The sequence below is a fragment of the Gorilla gorilla genome, chromosome 19 (genome assembly GCF_029281585.2).
Source record: "Gorilla gorilla gorilla isolate KB3781 chromosome 19, NHGRI_mGorGor1-v2.1_pri, whole genome shotgun sequence".
NCBI lineage: Eukaryota > Metazoa > Chordata > Mammalia > Primates > Hominidae > Gorilla > Gorilla gorilla.
Genome location: NC_073243.2, coordinates 86,620,573 through 86,638,192, shown reverse-complemented (window position 1 = coordinate 86,638,192; position 17,620 = coordinate 86,620,573). Strand labels below are relative to the sequence as shown.

At 33.4% G+C, this 17,620-nt stretch overlaps 1 protein-coding gene across 4 annotated transcripts in view; it reads left to right on the top strand.

Moving 5' to 3' along the window:
* LOC115931305 (uncharacterized) overlaps positions 1-17,620 on the top strand; it is a 128,405-nt gene that overhangs the window by 68,691 nt on the left and 42,094 nt on the right. The window contains exon 3 of one of the 4 annotated variants that reach the window (XR_008673047.2): positions 4,394-4,511. The exons of the other annotated variants lie outside the window; for them this stretch is intronic. The gene's annotated coding sequence lies outside the window, so the exon portion shown is untranslated. The remainder of the gene's footprint in view (positions 1-4,393; positions 4,512-17,620) is intronic. 4 annotated transcript variants of the gene reach the window in all.

The window sequence follows — 17,620 nt, the reverse complement described above, 5'->3', positions numbered from 1 at the left end:
CTGAGAACTAAAGTTTTAAGAATACAAGAAAAATAAATCCCAGCATAGGTAACAGAATGATTTGAAAAGTGCAAAAATAAATGTAAAAAACCATTGTGCAGAGGCAATTGAAGTAAAAGTAACCATTAGAATCACAAAAATGAAAAGGACTTTAAGTCATCATTACCAAACTTACTCAGAAGGAAGCCTTTTTAAAGTAACATAGCACAAAGAATGTTATAAATTGAGAATGTGCAGAGTGCCACGGACAAAAACAGTATAAGCAAAATAGCAGATTCTGATACAATGCTACTTTTTCTAGAAGCTTCCAAGGAGTACATGCTGAAAGATTGCTCTATGTAAAAATAAAAATATTCTGAGGTATTTTGAATCTTTGTCCTAAGCATAATAAGAGTCCACTGGTGAACTGTGGGAGGGTATAGGATGTTTTCACCCATTTTTGGAAAAGACCTAAGGTGATCTAAAAAGTAAGCTGAAAGCTTTTTTCCTTTCTAAGTCCAAACCAGATTCTTATATCTTATAACTCTAAAAATGAGGAAATGTCTGACATAGTAAGAAGATTTATGTGATGTAACTAAAAAGACCAAGAAATAATAAAAGTCCAAGAAAACTTGCAACTGAGTAAGCCTAGTTCATGCAACAAAGAAAAATTCCAAAGTATGTATTATCTTTTCTTTTTGGGGTAATGAGGACATGAAAATTGGTCTTAAGTTGAGATAAATTATAGCAAATATGAACTGATGAATAAAATATAATATAGTTAGAATGTGAGAAGTGTGGAGATGAGGTGTAAAATAGAGATGAAAACAAAAAGACCATAACAGAGAGGATTGCATGTTAAAGATTCCAGTCTTCAAAACACTAAGGAAAATAAGAAACAATTAACGAAGCAGGTGAGTGAAATGATTATAAATAGAATAAGGTGATAGTGGTAGACACTGGGAATAGTGAAGAAATTCAAGAGATATTTAGGTCATAGATTAAGGTGATATTGTGGTTGATTTGATATTGGTGAAAGAAAGAAGAGAGTTTTCTGATTTTTAAGGTTCTTTCATGATTTTTTTTAGAAATTTAATATTTTCTGGCTTTAATTTTTTTTTAATTTTTCTGCTCAGGTTTTCTAATTTGGGTAACTTGATGAGTGGTGCTGCCAATACTGGAATTAAGAAATATAAATTTAATGCTTGGATTGATGGTATAATAAATTAATTTTTATTCATTTTGAATTTTTGTGTTCTTCTGAAGCATGAATGAGAAGAAATTTCTTAGGTTTTGTAATCAGAAAAGCCATCTGGATTAAAATGTGAATTTGAAGATTGTCAGCACATAGGTAACAATTACTTCACAATGATCAGTAAACTTCTTTTTAAAATATTTGTGCTGAAAACCCAATTAAAGATGCAAACTTCTGAAAAGAGGAAAGAATTTAGAACTAAATATATCAAAAAGATGAGATACACATAATTGTGGTAGGAAACAAACACCAAAAAGCGTTTATTAATTCTCTAGACTTATTTTGTCCTATTTCTTTTTCTTTTTATTTTTTGAGTATATAGTTGTAAGAAAACTACCTAAGAAATTTGAAGTTAATTACTAAACTAAAAAATTTGAAGTTTGAAATTAATTACTAAACATTAGTATTTCCTCTCTTAACACTGAGTCCTTCACTGTTCATTTACAATATCCCATTATTCATATATTGATAATTATATACATATCCCATTATTCATATATTGATAATTATATACATTTTACGTTACTCATATGAATATGACTGGTCTAAATAGTAATATGAGTAATTTATATATATTAGATATACATTATATATGCATATATATTTATATGTGTTTATTTATATTATATATAAATATATAAAAATATAAATATGTATAATATAAATATGAGTAATATAAAAATGTTTATATATTAAAAGAGTAACATAATTTAATATATAGGTTGTCCCACTTTTTATTTTCTCTCATTCTAATAAAGAATCTTTGCTTTCTCACTCTTGCCTAGTTCAGAAGAGTAGAGGTTAACAGAGCAGCTCCTAGACATTTGTAATGCCACATCAGAAAATGGATAGGCCCTTGCTATGGTCTGAATGCTGATGTCTCCCCAACATTTATAAGTTGGAACCTGATACCCAATGTGATAATATTGGTAGGTGGGGCCTTTGGGGATTTGACTGAGTCACGAAGGATCCACCCACTTTAATGGGATTAGTGCCCTTTTCGTGCTATCGCCAAGTGAGGGTGCAATAACAGGCATCACATCATCTTTGAAACCTTCATTACTCACTGAGTTAATCTACTGGTGCTTTGATCTTGAACTTCTCAGCCTCCAACACTGTGAGAAATATATTTCTATTATTGTATTAATTACCCAGTCCAAGGTATTTTATTATAGAAGCCTGAAAGGCCAAGACATCCACCAATAGGGGGAATTGATTAGAAAGAAAACTGCATTGGTCCACATCACAGAGAGACTGGTGTTAGGGAGGGAGAAAGGGAAGCTAGGAAAGAGAGAAAGGCAATTTTATGTGTGCTTTTGGTCAGTGTTGTTTGTTGTTAGACATGAAAGGACTGTAAAGACAGAAAAAATTATAGCAGTGAGTTATGAATCATATGTATTTTCAAAAATACACTAATTCTATTAGTTATTTTCTTAAATTTGGCTTTTGGTTTATATATAACTCAGTGAAGAGACTGACCATGCTTGTTCACGTTTCATAAAAAGAACATAAAAAATAGATTTCTATTCATGGCAAACAGAAGATCTCACTTCTCAATCTACTGCCATGCTGGGACCATGGTAAGGACACTATCTATGGTGTACTAATTGTTGGATAAGTTCAACAGGAACAATGAATACTTCTCACTTACCGTTTAAAATTACATCATTAGCCAGACTATGTTACTGCTGATGCAAGCCATTTTAAAACTATTTAACATATAACAATGTGTATCATTAAATGAAATGTGTATATGACACCACAATTATAATTACAAGTGTGCTGTTTTCTTTTGCTACTGTAATTACACAATAAGACATCTGATACCCAGTTTTATCTGCATAGTTATAGGAAAGTAGTGTTGACATCTATCAGCTTGAGGAAACCACACAATGAATTATCATAATATAAATTATTTGTGTTAGGCTCCATTATGTGTACTTGAAGCTGGTGTATAGATTGATATTAGGTTTATTTTTATTCATAACCTCTGACACGACTATCATAACAATTTTGAAAAGATACATCAAATGTCAATAATCTCATTTTGTAGATTTGAATGTTTTATTGTATAAATTAATATATATGCATTTCCAATATGTATATATAATGTAGTATATCGATAAATGTAATACTAAATATGAACACATGTATATATATATATGCAAATACAAATAGAAAGAGCAGTGTTTGTTTATTAAATCCATTGTATCCAACTCAATATTTTCTGAAGTGTCAAGATTTCACATTATAGACAATGTATTTTAAACTACTAACTGCTGTTATAGGTCAAAATCTTGCTAAATGAAATATTTTATTTGACTCAATTAAGTTAGTATATATATTATTGATGGCCCATTTGGAGATACTTCTCATCACACATAGATATTTTTTTCTTTCTTTGTTGTTTCTCTCTGTGATATTCTATGTTATAAGATAACCCCACATTGTTTGCTTATATGTTTTCCAAAACATAATGGTAACAAAATTCACATTTAAAAATATGTATGATTAAAATAGATATAAGGTTCTATATCACAGTTCCCTAGACTACATTTCTATGACACAATGTCATCTTCTGATTGATTGACTAGTCTATTGCTTAATACAGAGATGACTGAAAATATTTTTGTCAAGAGACATCCTGCACTTTATTGAAACTCAGAAAAATGTATTTTCAGCTGTGTATTGGTGTCTTTTAGCTCTCATTTCCACTGTCACATTTGTTACCACTTTCTATGAAGGCCATGAGAGAAATGTGAGTAAAATGTAGAAAGTTTGAAATTTATCCAAAGCATGTTAAAATATATAGAACGTGTTGATGTTTAATTACCCATGTCACAAGACAAACAGTACAACAAAAGTATCAGTAATAATAGCAATAATTGAAGTACAGATCTTAAAAATGTTATATGAGTTTAGCCAGTTATGTGGCTCTTCCTATACTTAAATACATTAAAATAAAGGAGATTAAGACAGTTATGACTGGTAAATGTTAGGTAATTAAAATTTTTACCTAACATTTTTAGGTTAGGTAGGTTAGGTTAGGTAGGTAGGTTAGGTAAGTAGGTTATGTTTGTCAGGTAATCTTAATAACCTAACAAAATTACCTATATTTTTAATGTACAGTTATCCAACACAATTTTCCTTTGTTTACAGACCTAAATATCTCAACTTAAGGCAAGAAAATAAAGTACAAGCAAACCAAGCTTGAATTTCTCATGTTACAGAAGATGCATTCAGGATAATATTTTATATTATTGAGAAAAAGCAAAAGGTAATTACATAGGAAACCATCTTATTTAGGGGAGTGAGAATAAAATTGCTATGATTACAATCAACACAGTGTCTAAAATTGTCTCTTCTAGCCTCAAAAAGCTGGATTAATGTGGGGTCCAATTGGAGTAAAATGATGGGTAGTACAGTAATACACCGAGACAATTTGTCTGTCTTTTCTAAATAAAAAATATGAAAAATGTGTGAGGCTTCTCTATAGCTGAAGAGAAATGCTTTTCACATTCCTCGAAGCATTGGAAGTCTAGTTTTTTCAAAAAACATTGAGCTCTGTTTCCTGCAACCAAAATGACCTTGTCCTAACAACCCCTCAAAGTGTGTTTTCTGATAATTATTTCAAATACAGTGGACCTTTGAACAACAAAAGTTTGAACTGCGCAAATTCATTTCTACATGGATTTTTTCAAAAAAAGTTACACCAAATATGCCTACGTCTTCTGCCTCGCCTTCTATCTCTACCACATTTTCTGCCTCGCCTTGTATCTCTACCACATTTTCTGCCTCTGCCTCCCCTGACAGCAAGACCAATCCCTCCCCCACCCTTCAGCCTATTCAAAGTGAAGACATTCAGAAAAAAGGCTCTTATGATGATCCACTTCTACTTAAATAATAGATATATTTTCTTCCCTCTAACTTACTTGGTCATACAAATACATTATATAATACATACAGGATACAAAATATTTGTTAATTGATTGTTTACTTTTGTCCAGAGTAGGCTATTAGTGGTTAAGTTTTGGAGGGAGTTGAAGTTACACCCAAATTTTCCACTGTGAGGGAGTAGGGGGGATGGCATCCTAACCCTTGTATTTTTCAAGAGTCAAATGTCATATCATTACTGATACCATCAACTGTTCTAATTAAATAAAATAATGTATCATATCGCTTTAGAAATGGTGATATCTCGGTACGTTAACTTCAAATTAGTAAATTATCTTGTAAGTTTGCTAGATGATATTTATGTCTTCTTAGGCAATACAAAGAACATTTGGGATCTGAATAAGCACAAGGCACAGTCATGGACCTGCAGGAGTTTATCCTCCAATGGAAGATTAGACTTTGGTTGAGAAATCCTCCAGACGTAAACCTCAGGGAACAAATCCCTTGCCTTGAACAAAATCACATTCCCAAAATAAGAGTCTGATCCATTTTCAAATCAATTTTGCTTGATTTAACAAATTTTCTTATATAAATCAATGAATTCACATTTTAAGAAATGTTTGAAAATAAGAATATGAAAGCAGCAATTTAGGCTCATAACTTGCCTTTATATCATATTTTTTAAACGAGAGAAACAAGTTTCTATGTGACACAAAGAGCATTTCATGATCTGAATAATTACATAAGTTTTCTTTAAGTTATTCCCCGGCTGGGGTTGTTGGGGGGGTGGGCGGGGATACAGCAATACACAATCTACAAATGTATTCTGTTAGAAATTAGTGTAAGGAGAGAATGTTCTATTTTATGTTTGGTTTTTGTTTTTATTTAGTGTTATTGCTTTGGCATTATATCACTGTGTAATAATTATATGTGACTCCAGACACAAGGAATGCTTCCCATTTTCCTTCTCTTCTTGGAAGAAAAGAATATCTTTGTTTACATCATAATCTCATTGATAAGAGAATGATACTGAATATTCAACAATTTCTTATTTGTCCAATGCTTTCCAGCAAAATAAACACTTTGCATGTACTCTTTAATGCAATAAATATTTACTCTATACATAGCTACTCTCATAATTCACTTTAGGAAAGTGTGTATGTATATATGGATGTCGACATTGTCTTTCTGCTGTTATGCACACTTCCTCACAGCTGCATTCATGAATACCCACTATCTACAGTTCTTACTCTGGTTTGGACTCAAAATATAATAATTTAAATGTAATTTACCATTAGCCTAACAAATGAGTCTATGTGATGAACTTGATTAAAGTGTTCCACTCAAAGAGTTTCCCAAATTGTTTTTAAGAAGCAGACATTATACAGTTTCCAACTGAGAAAATGAAAGTTTTTGTGGTTTTGTTTTTTAATGTGGAACCTCTTTTCATTTTCTGTCCTCTACAAAGAATATTCAATATCTAGGTTTTATTTCAATTGTGTCTTGAAAATTCTGTCCTGGTAAATTAACACTACTTTCTTAAATTCAATTATAGTTTATGTTATTTTTAGTCTATGTAATCCTAGCTTAGGCAATTAAAATTCTACCTAGTCTTGTTATGTGGCTCTTTTATGGAAAACATCTGTGAATCCGATGTCTTCCAGAACTCTGATCCAGTGTAACCCTTTCCAACAGACTTCAAATGATGCTGAGGTAGTATTCCAGGTCTTGGTGCTTATAAATTAGCTAAATATAATCCCTGATGTTTCCCTATTTCTGTTTTGAAATGATAGTGTTGGAACAAAATATCTTTCATTGATAACTGTAGAAGATTTTATTTACTGTTATCAAGTGGATATGGAATGGTTTACCATTATTGCCGTTATCCAGTTGGTCAGAATTACTTCAAGACTTTAGTTCTTAACTTTTGCAGCTTGTGCTGTTTAACTCGTGTTTATAGGATCGTAATACACATGGAAGGCATAATATATTTTTCTCAGGCCGGGCGTGGTGGCTCACGCCTGTAATCCCAGCACTCTGCGAGGCCGAGGCAGGCGAATCTTCTGAGAAGTAGCCTCTCCCGGATTGGGTTTAGCTGTCTCACCACCCATAGAAGTATCCTTTTGTCGTAGGAGTTTCTCCTTAGTTCAGCTAAAAGTGGGGTCCTTCTCAAACGACCATGAAAAATTAGGCCTGCAGACATTTTGAAGGGTGGAAAAAAATTGAACGTTTAGCTGAAAAGGAAAAAAAAAAAAAGGAAAACAGGGACTCAGCAAAGCGAGAGTCCTGCAAGCCGGTTTCCTCCCTTACAGATTGAATCCCAGGTACCACCCTGGAACAGGAGAGGCCAGGCTCCTGCCCCCTGCACATGACGCAAACTTTCCAAGGCTCTACTGCAGTGTGCACTCGTTCCAGTGTGCAAGCTGGATGCAGTGGCACGATCTCGGCTCACTGCAACCTACGCCTCCCGGGTTCAAGTGATTCTTCTGCCTCAGCCTCCTGAGGCTGAGGGATTACAGGCGCCCGCCACCACGCCCAGCTAATTTTTGTATTTTTAGTAGAGATGGAGTGTCACATTGTTGGCCAGGCTGGTCTCGAACTCCTGACCTCAAGTGATCCGCCTGTCTTGGCCTCCCAAAGTGCTGGGATTACAGGCGTGAGCCACAGAGCCCAGCCCAGATTGGGCATTTTCAATTAGCTCAAGATGGGTCATCTTTTGTTGCATATTTCGGACAGCCAACTAAACTGTCAGAGCCCTTACTAACTCCTATAGCTTCAACAGTAAATGCAGATTCTCTGCTCAGTGAGAACATATCAATACATTCGAAATGATTCAACTTTGTGTTCTTTCCACCATTATCCTAATCATTTATATCCATTCCGACACTTGTTCTCCAGAATTTGCTTGTAGAACTTTAAAAACTCACGTAGATTTTTTTGGAGTTAGCATACTCTTGATGGGTCATGCTTTGTACCTCGCGTTTAGGTACTTGCTGATACTTGAGTCTACTTATACTTCTCGAAGCAAGGAGGAATGATAGGTGCTGGTTCTAAGAAGAATCAGAATTGTCTTACAAGGTAACTGCCTTAGGGGAGGCCATTCCCTTTCCCTCAGGAAATGTGGGATTTATACCCTCAGATTGGAGGTGGAAAAAAGTGAGATAGCCAAGTATAAAGGGGTCACCGAAGAACCTCCATCACTCCAGCCTGGGCGACAGAGCAAGACTCTGTCTCAAAAAAAAAAAAAAAAGAAAAAGAAAAGAATGTCCTATCTCCATTGATTTAATATGGAGGAGAGGACTCAAAAGCTTAGAAAAAGAATAATGTTAAAATTAAGTTTGTTATTTAAGACATATTCATCCACACTGGGAGGGCCCAGAAGACATAATTTCATGAATACTTTGATAAATAAATTGGTGAGGGGACCCCAACATCCTTAATGAGTTCAGTGATCACTCTTCTATGTAGGCCAGACCCTGCAATAAAAACTGGAAGCACTTAATTAGAAAACCTAACTTCAATAATTAGACATTGGAGGGCCAGGGGCCAAGTGGCAGCACCCAACCTCCAAAGTTAATGTGAGTGTGGTTACTGTGATGGACAACGAAGTCAAAAAAGCTATCAAAATTGTCTCACCCATAGACCTCTGGCATTGGCCAGTTAATTATGGCATTCCGGGAAGTGAGAAAAATAGGAAGACTACTAAATTTGTACTTTATCTGTACGAGCAGAAAACTTTTAGGCCAAGCAAACAGAAGTCTAACACAAATGATAGAACAGAGTCGCAGACTTTCAGTGTTCAGATTTGAACCAGTTTACAGAGTCAGAACCCCTTGAATGAAGCAAAGGGGGAGGCTGGGTTTCCTCATTGAAGAACCCTGGAAAACGACCAAAAATAATAACTTATACAGTTAGTCTTTCTTCCATCCTTCCCCAGCACACACACACGCACACATACACACACACACACACACACACACACGCGCGCGCGCGCGCAGGCAATTTTTTTTCTTTTTCTTTTTTCTTTTTTTCTCTTTCTTCTTTTTCTTTTTCTTTTTTCCTCTGGAGAACCCTGACAAATACAACCATCAAACTATCAAATCCGAAGGCTGCAACTTCTGACTCTACTTTCATCTCCTGTTCAATATTTGCACTCTGCTTCTCATATATAACTTATTTAAAATATTCCACGTACTATTCTGCCTCTCATTCATAGCCTTGGGATAGTTATTTGTTCAAAAGTTACATGTTCCTATTTCATAATCTTTGGTGTAGTGTTTACAGAAGTGCTTTGCATAAGATGCAGTTAAAAAGAGTTTTTTTCTCTGTAAGAAATGAATAAAAATGTAAAACACCTCCTGAAATAAATATTTACTATCTTAGCATAGTTTATCAATTACTACATCAAATAGATGATATTGTTTTAAAGTTCAAAGATGTAGCAATTTTCTGAATAGATGCTCTCAAAATGAATTATTATTTGTTTCTCTCTGTGTTTTATTATTATGCTTGTAAAGTTATAAAACAAATTCAGTTCTAAAGCAGAGAGTCAAGAAATAAAGCAATGTTAAATGAATTATCATATTAGAGCACAATGCAAAGATGAAATATTTAAAAGCTTAAGTTATTTTAATAACTATAAAATGTATTTAGATACATCTTAATAATAAATTGTATTACATAAATAATTGAATGCATCACAACTAAAGAGACTAAAATTAGGTGTATTTTAAATTAATAAAAAGATAGTGTGCATGTATTTGTGTGTATTTTTGCCACATTATTAAAGATTAAGAGCTATTCAAAGTTTTCAAAGAGAAATTATAATTTATTTTCAATCATCAAAGATAAGTTAAAAATAGAAAAATATATTTACATGAAATATGTCTCCAATATTCCCATATAATTTTGTATTTTAACTTATCTTATATTTTATTTTTATATTTAAAACCCAATGTAATTTTAAATTTTTAAAACTTAAATTTCAGTGTTGATATACAGAGAATAAATTTCACAGTGACTATGAATACAGTATTTTTACTAAAATAAATAGCTATTAACAACTTACCAGTTAAATTGTATTGTATAAAATTCACACAATAAAGTTTATAAAATGTAAATATGTTTCTAACACGATTAAAAATTCTCAGTGAAAACACCATACAGGTGGATAAAGAGAACACTGCCAGTGCCTCCCTCCCTTTAAGAATATCCTTCCTCCTATTCCGAAATAACTATTTCAATTTCAGTTAAATATGTTTAAATTTTAAAAATAACTTATGATTCTAAAAGCAATGGTCTTTTGTGAATTTTCCAACCTTTAAAAAATGTAACCTGCCCTTATGTCTTTTTTTTCTTTGTTTTTATCTTTTATTTTAAGTTCAGGGGTACATGTGCAGGTTTGTTACCTAGGAAAATTTTTGTCATGAGGGTTTGTTGTAGAGATTATTTTATCACCCAGGTATTAAGCCCAGTACCTATTAGTTATTTTTCCTAATCCTCTTCCTCCTCCCACCCTTTACCCTCTGATAGGGCCCAGGGTGTGTTGTTCCCCTTTATGTGCCTGTGTGTTCTCATCATTTAGTTTCCACTTATAAGCAAGAACATGTGATATTTGGTTTCAGTTCCTGCATTTTCACTAAGGATAATGGCCTACAGCTCCAAACATGTCCCTTGAAAGGACATGATCTCAATATTTTTTATGGCTGCATAGTGTTCCATGGTATACATGTACCACATTTTCTTTATTCAATCTACCACTGATGGGCATTTAGCTTGATTCCATGTCTTTGCTACTGTGAATAGTGCTGCAATGAACATACCCATGCACATGTCTTTATAATGGAATGACTTATTTTTCTTTGAGTATATGCCCAGTAATGGGATTGCTGAGTCAAATGGTACTTCTGTCTTTAGGTCTTTCCAGAATCCTCACACTGTCTTCCACAATGGGTGAACTAATTCCAATTCCCATCAAAGGTGTATAAGCATTCCTTTTTCTCCACAACCCTATCAGCATTTTATTTTTTGACTTTTTAATAATAGCCATTCTGACCCATGTGACATGGTATCTTATTGTGGTTTTGTTTCTCTTTTCTCTAATGATCAGTGATGTTGATTTTTTTTTCATATGCTTAGTGGCTGCATGTATGTCTTCTTTTGAAAAGTATCTGTTCATGCCCTTTGTCCATTTTTGATGGGTTGCTTGTTTTCTTCTTGTAAATTTATTGAAGCTCCTTATAGAGACTAGATATTCAACCTTTGTTGGGTGTATAGTGTGAAAAATTTTCTCCCATTCTATAGATTGCCTGTTTACTCTGTTGATAGTTTTCTTTGCTCTGAAGAAGCTCTTTAGTTTAATTAGATTTCATCTGTCAATTTTTGCTTTTGTTGAAATTGCTTTTGGCATCTACATCAAGAAATCTTTACCCATGACTATGTTCTGAATGGTACTGCTTAGATTGTCTTCCAGGATTTTTTTTATAGTTTGGGGTTTTACATGTGAGTCTTTAACCATTTTGAGTTAATTTTTGTATACGGTGTAAGAAAGGGGTCCAGTTTCAATTTTCTACGTATGGCTAGCCAGTTATCCCAGCGCCATGTATTGGATAGGGAATCCTTTCCCCGTTGCTTGTTTTTGTCAAGTTTTTGGAAGATCAGGTAGTTGTAGGCATGTGGCCTTATTTCTGGGTTCTTTATTCTGTTCTATTGGTCGATGTGTCTATTTTTGTACCAGTACCATGCTGTTTTGGTTATTGTAGCCCTTTTATATGGTTTGAAGTCAAGTATCATAATGTCTCCATTTTCATTCTTTTTGCTTAGGATTTCCTTAGCTATTTGGGCTCTTTTTTATTCCATATACATTTTAAAATAGTTTTTACTACATCTGTGAAGAATATCAATGGCAGTTTAATAGACATAGCATGTAATTCATGAATTGTTTTTGGCAGTATGGCCATTTTAACAATATTTATTTTTTCTTATCCATAAGCGTGGGATGCTTTTCTATTTGTTCGTGTCATCTCTGATTTCCTTGAGCAGTGGTTTGTAGTGTTGCTTGTAGAGATCTTTCACCTCTCTAGTTATCTGTATTTGTAGGTATTTCATTCTTTTTTGTAACAAGTGTGAATGGGAGTTTATTCCTAATTTGACTCTTGGCTTCACTGTTTTTGGTGCATAGGGATGCTTGTGATATTTGCACAGTGATTTTTTACCCTGAAACTTTGCTGAAATTGTTTATCAACTTAAGAAGCTTTTTAGCTGAGACTATGGGTATTTCTCTATATTGGATCATGTCATCTACAAACATGGATTGTTTTACTTCCTTTATACATATGTGAATGCCTTTATTTCTTTCTCTTGCCTGGTTGCCTGAGCCACAACTTCCAATACTATGTTGAATAGAAGTGGAGAGAGAGGGCATCCTTGTCTTGTGCCAGTTTCAAGGGGAATTCTTCCAATTTTTGCCCATTCAATATGATGTTGGCTGTGGGCTTGTCATAGATGGCTCTTATTATTTTCATCTATGTTCCTTCAATATCTAATTTACTGAGAGTTTTTAACATGAATGGATGTTGAATTTTATTGAAAGCCTTTGTATCAATTGAGATCATTATGTGGTTTTTGTCTTTAATTCTGTTTCTGTGATGAATTATATTCATTGAATTGCTTATATTGAACTAACCTTGCATCCTGGGGATAAAGCCTCCTTGATAGTGCTGGATAAGTTTTTTGATATGCTGCTGGATTTGGTTTACCAGTATTTTGTTGAGGATTTTACATTGATGGTTATCAAGAATATTGGCCTGAAGTTTTTATTTTATTGTTTTTGTATCTCTGCCAGATTTTGGTATCAGAATGATGCTGTCCATTGAATGAGTTAGGGAGGAGTTCCTCCTCCTCAATTCTTTGGAATAGTTTCAGTAGGAATGGCACCAGCTCTTCTTTGTACATCTGGTAGAATTCAGCACTGAATCTGTCTGGTCTTGGGCTTTCTTTTTGTTCATGAGCTGTTTATTATGGTCTCAAATTCAGGGCTCATTATAGCTCTGTTCAGGGATTCAGTTCCTTCTTGGTTTAGTCTTGAGAAGTTGTTTGTGTCCAGGAATTTTTCCATTTCTTTTGGGTTTTCTAGTTTATGTGCGTAGATGTGTTCATAATAGTCTCTGATGGCTATTTGTATTGCTGTTGGGTAAGCGGTAATATCCTCCTTGTAGTTTCTGATTAAATTTATTTGAATCTTCTCTCTTTTTTCTCAGTTAGTGGTCTATTTCATTAATTTTTTCAATTAAAAAAATCCAGCTCCTCTATTCCTCGATCTTTTGAATGGTTTTGGTGTCTCCGGCTCTTTCATTTCAGCTCTGATTTTGGTTATTTCGTGTCTTCTGCTAGTTTTGTTATTTGTTTGCTTTTGTTTCTCTATTTCTTTTAGTTGTGATGTTAGATTGTTAACTTAAGATCTTTCTAAGTATTTGACATGGGCTGCAAATTTCCCTTTTAACACTGCCTGGACTTTGTCCCAGAGATTCTGGTATCTATTTTATTCTAAAAATTTTGTTTAAGATCCATCTACACAGATGCTTGCAACTTTATTTCCTTCATTTTTTCATTTTCCCAGCTCTGTAATTTTCCATTATATGAATAGATCACAACATATTTATCAATTATATTAGCATATATTTCTTTGACACTTTTTTCCTACCTGTGCTTTTTAAATTAACAACAGTGCTGTTATTGACATTTTGAGGTAACGTACATCCCCTGATAGATATAAAACTACTGGTTTAAGAAAATACAGCATAATAATAGGTCAGGATATCTGGTAGGGACTGTCCCTTAACATGTTTTGTGTTTTCACCAGTGTCTTGGCTTTAATTTAATTCTTGCTCTTCCATAAAAAAAATAATATCCAGCCTCTTAATCTCTTCTAAAAGCCCTGTTGGAATTCTTTTTTACATGTATTTTAATGTCATTCAGGTAGAAATTCTGTTGTTCATGCTGTGAAGATTAGGGATGGATCTCAGGGAATCCTTTTTTCCTGCCATGTTGCTTAGGAGAGGGTAGAGTATGTTCATTCCATCTTTGGATGACCTCTCCCAATAGCCACTCTAAGTTGTTTTACAAATGTCAACATTATCAAGCATGTATGAAAGTTGCCACTGCTTCAGTAATCCAAATTTAAAATGGTATCTCATGTAGATGAATTGGAATTTCCTTGACAACTGGTTAATAGCGAGTTGTCTGTGTTGTGGTTTTTCTAGAAAATGTCTGATCATAGGTTTTGCCCAAGTTTGCTCAAATTGTGATAGAATCATTTGCTTTTTAAAAATTTGTCTTGAATCACTGCATTTTATTTATTTTTGGAATTTTTAAATATAGTTTAGCTATTCATCGCCTCCAAAACTCATGTTAAAATTTGATCCCCATTGTTAGAGGTAGGGCCTGCTGGGAGGAATGTGGATCATGGGGGCAGATCACTCATGAATGATTTGGTGCTGTCTTTGTGGTATTGAGTGTGTTCTCACTCCAAGTTCCCATGAGATCCAGTTGTTAAAAGAATCAGGCTTATCCCTCCTGTCTCTTGCTTCCTTTTTTTCACCCTGTGATACCTGCTCCCCTTCACCTTCTGCCGTGAGAGGAGGATCCCTGAAGCCCTCACCAAAAGCAGGTGGTGGTACCATGCTTCTTATAAAGCCCATGGAACTATGGGTTCTTACACAGCCATGCTTCTTATGCAGCCTATAGAACTATGAAACAAATAAACCTCTTTTCTGTATAAATTACCAAGCCTCAGGTGTTCTTTTTTAGAAACACAAATGGCTTAAGACAATTTGTAGCAATGTTTCTCTATGATTTCTCAGTTTACTTTGTTCAGAGTATCACATGGTTACTTTGCTATTAAAACATTTAGTATTAATTTATTCACAATTTTGAACTTTTTCTTTGTAGTTTGCACTTTTCTGTCTTAAGAAAACCTTCCCTAATTATAGCTTTTCTTTTACATTTTTTCACATATTTCAAATTTTGTTCTTACATGTTGGAAGAACCTCTAATTTATTGTTGCATGTATTGTAAACTAGGAACCTACATTTAAAAAAATCTGGATAACTACTTGTCTCTCAAAATTATTTACTTATCAGTTGAAATATCAATTCCACAAGTTATTATATTTTTATTGTGTAGTACAGTTTCTAATTTCTTATTATTATTTTAATGCTAATCAATTTAATTACTATAATATTTCAGCAAGCCTTGATATATGTTCAGTTATTCATGCCCTCTTATAATTGGGAACCAAACTCACTAATTCTTTGTAATTCATAAGTTAATATTTCACTTTATTCCTTCTTTTCCACTTAAGGGGGATTTGGGGAAAATAATATTAGCACAGGCAAAAGTGGCATACAATTATATTTAAATAGAAGTATACATATACAGGTTATTTTAAAATCTGCCTTTCAGTGAGATATAAACATCATCTTATATCATGATATATAACTTTAAATCATAGCTTTAATGGGTAGTATAATATTAGAACATAGGCAATACTTTTAATGTCTTTTTTGAATATTAAAATTGTTAAACAAAATTTTTATTTAAATATTGCTACAGTACTATCATTTAAAACTTTGCAGTAAAAATCACAATTATTAATTAGGTGTATAAATAATTTGGATATTTTTCAGCACTGTTGTATTCTGTAAGTCAGCATTTTAAATATACATTATCACATGGACAAATTATTCCAAGAATGTCCTGATTCATCTCTACACTTGACACTTGACTCGCATCTAACTCATTCATATGTACATACATACACACGTATCACACGTGTATATATAGAGATATAGATATAGATAAATATAGATATATGAGGTAATGTCACAGCTTTTCCTAAAACCTACATCTTGTTATTTTGTCTTTTTAAAAATCCAAACCCCATTTTCTGACTGCAAATACATATATTAGATGAAGTTTATATCTTACTGAGAAACAAATTTAAAATAACTATGTTATCTGATTCCTACTGTCCTCCTTGATCACTTCTCAGGTTCTCTGCCTTACTAACTACTATAGTTTTATTTTTCAGAAAATGTAATGCATCATTACATATCTTCTTTAATCCCCATGTATTCAATGCTCATCCTCCAAAATTTCATGATTACTTCTTTCTTGTCATTCAAAGCTCAGCTCAAAATTTAAACATGAAAGTTACTTTGACCACTCTACTACATTAGACACTCTCACAATTTTCTATGATGTTAGCCTCTCCCATGTTTACTAATAGCATTAATGTACATTTACGTCATTTTATTTAATATGTGCATATTATTTCCTGTCTCCAATAATAGAGTAAGCTCTTTGCTTATTTATTGATGTAGCTCTGTGTATAAATACCTAATATACGCTCAATACTGAAAAACTATTTTGATGAATCAAAATATTATATTACCCTGCCCTAAAAATGTCAAGATAATTCTTCCTTCATGGTTCATGGTACCCTTTGCTGTATGATAATAAAAATGAGTACAAAAGAAGCAAACAAACAAACTACATATAGTAGCATGCTGCTATAATTTGTATGTTTGCGCTCCCTACAAAATTCATGTTGAAACTCAATCCCCAGTGCAGTGGTATTAAGAGGCTGGTGTTTTAGAAGGTGATTAGGCCATGAAGGGAGAGCCCTCTTGGATGAAATTAGTGCCTTATTAAAGGGTTGGAGACAATTGGCTAGACCCTTTTGTCCTCCTTTCCTTCTGCCATGTAAGAACACAGCATTCAAGACAGAATCTTAAAAGCAGACATCAGCCCTCACCAGACCCAAAACCTACAAACACCTAGTTCTTGAACTTTCCAGGCTCTAGAACTGTGAGAAACAAATTTCCATTATTTGTAAATTACTCAGTCTCAGATATTTTATTATAACAGCAAAACCAGATTGAGAGGCATGCAAGATACCACTGGCAAATGACAGGTGGAAGTGATGTGATGTTGACTTGATAACCTCCCAGAACACTCTTCACTCTCATGTTGCCTTTAATCCTGCCCCTCTTCCTACACAGATGCAGAAGATGCAACATATGATAAATGACAAAAAAGGAAAATGTTGATAGATTTTGTATAGTAGGTAACACATATCCCTTAACTGAAAACAAGAACAGCATTAAGGTTCAAATAATAAAGAATGGACTTAGCTGTTAATATTGGAGATACATAGATATAGATTATTCAAAAAATGGGTAAGAATAAGTCATTTAAACTAGTCATTATTTCACTACCACGTCAATGAATACTTACTGATCACTGGCAATTCTTTCCTATGAAAGAAGAACAGATGCTGTGTGGAGATTGTATATTGATTGAGATCACTTAAGTTGAGTAAAGAGAAGAAAGGTGGTCTAACAATTAAAAATTATTCTAAAGTGAATTTCATAAAAAGTATCAAGTATTTTAAACAAATACAAAAATTTAAATTATGATACAAATTTCAAA